The sequence below is a fragment of the Austrofundulus limnaeus genome, unplaced genomic scaffold, assembly GCF_001266775.1.
Source record: "Austrofundulus limnaeus strain Quisiro unplaced genomic scaffold, Austrofundulus_limnaeus-1.0 Scaffold628, whole genome shotgun sequence".
In the NCBI taxonomy this organism is placed as follows: Eukaryota; Metazoa; Chordata; class Actinopteri; order Cyprinodontiformes; family Rivulidae; genus Austrofundulus; species Austrofundulus limnaeus.
In genome coordinates this window covers 182648-184597 of record NW_013953030.1, presented here as the reverse complement: position 1 = coordinate 184597, position 1950 = coordinate 182648, and the positions used below count along the sequence as shown (strand labels likewise).

Here is a 1950-nt window from a genome sequence, read left to right as displayed (position 1 = left end):
CTGTTGAAGTCACTCCTCTAGTTTGGGGGGTCACAGCACCAAGTGCTCCAGTGACCACCTGGACTATTGATACTTTGACTCTCCATAACTTCTTTTTTTTTTCATTTTGGTATTCGTCCATCCTCTCGTTCGTCTTCTTCCTGGTGTTTCAGTCACTTATGATCTCTACATCTATTACTTCTGCCTTCTTCTCTTGTTTGTCGACCACCATGTCCAGCTGGTCAGCCATCACCTGTTTGTCAGTCTTGATCAAGATGTATCTTAGGTGGTTACTGTAGTCTATATGTTGCGTGAGTGTATAGCCTATAAATAATTCTTATATATAAGTGCTGTTTGTTTTTACATTGCACCAACAAAAGTGCATCCAGTTCTTCAAAGTATGTATATTTAGAGTATTTTCCTCTGTGATTGTTTCTATTCACAGTGAAGCTTTGATGACCAGGGCTCCTTGTTCTGCCTTGTATTGGTTTGGTCATATCATTAGACACATGTGTGATCTATTTTGAGTTGCTGTGTTTCAGTTCAGACAGCAGTACTTTATTTGTGTCTCATTTTAGCTACCTGTGCATATCATTGTGCAACCCATGTGAATCAAAGGGGAAAATGTGTTTTAGTGGGTGAAATAGGTCTGCATGTTGTGTCTAACTGAATGAAAAGTGCTTAGTATTCTGACAAAAGGGTGGCCATTTAGAAAAATGGGTTCGGGGAACTGTGCATTTGGTTCAAAGAACAGGGTTTAGTGTTTTAGCAACTGAGAAAAACTGTAACTTCAGCTATTTTGCTTCTATAAGCTGACTGTTGTGCATCCAAACAACATGGAGTTTTGAGGAGCAGTTATCCACAGCAGTTAGACTGTGCATCCATCTATAAGGCTCTTTCAGGCAATTATAAAGGCAGTTAAATGGACAAAAACTCACAACTGGAAAAAACACAAACAATCCATTTGTTGAAAAGTGTAGTACGCTATCTGTAGCCGTGTTTCCAACAACTTGTTTTACAGTTTTTTTACAATTGCTGAAACAGTTTTGCAAACTAGTGTGGTTTTATCAAAATACTAAACACAATTCACAAAACCACACACCCAAACTACAAAATACCTCCTGTAGCCTGCAAAATGAAGCACTGCAACCAAAACTACAAATAGCATTGTCAAAATCAAACTTTTGCACCAAGTGGCACACACGTCATGCATATTCCCAGCTTTTGTCTARCCAACTACACACTGTTGGGCATAATGTAAAGCACTCACATCTCTAGTTTGCTTTCCATAATACTAGAATAGTTCAACTTGTATGACATCAGCCATTCATGAAGTGTCACCCAGCTGAAACACTGTGACATGGGTGCATTACATCATGTGAAATAAATTTTGGTTACACACCTGTGCTCCAGTCTAAATGTCCAGATGACAGCAGCAACAGTAAAATGGCTCAGGTTGGGCTGCTCTCTGTCCAGCTGCCTGTCAGCCAGTGGTTGATGACATGATCAACTAAGGTTGCTCTGATTTCATTTGAAGGTTGTTGTCTTCTTTATCCATGAACTCATCTACCAGCTCTACCCCTACCTCTCACTCTTCTTCCCCCTCTCATTCTTACCCTCCCTCTTCCTCTCTCTGCAGCATCTTCCATTGTTGTTATAAGAGATCTTTTTATAGTGCTCCTGATTGGAGTGTTAACCATTAAGTATTCAGGAGTTTGGCCAGGTACAACATATAGTTAGCTCATGTATTGTCATTTTGAATGGCAGTGTTTTGAAATTGCAAACATGTGACTTTATGTCAGATAGTTGTGTCTTATGCATGAGAACTGTGTTCAGTTCATTTAAAAAGTGTCATTTTGAATAGCAAATTGTGTGTAAAGCAAAAAAAATGTGTTTTGACTTTTGGAGTCTTGAGAGGAGGTGTGTGTGTGTGTGTGTGTGTGTGTGTGTGTGTGTGTGTGTGTGTGTGTG

At 39.5% G+C, this 1950-nt stretch overlaps 1 long non-coding RNA gene across 1 annotated transcript in view; it reads right to left on the bottom strand.

Annotated features, from left to right (window-relative positions):
- LOC106531406 (uncharacterized) overlaps positions 1-1950 on the bottom strand; it is a 43066-nt gene that overhangs the window by 40783 nt on the left and 333 nt on the right. The window lies entirely within an intron of this gene.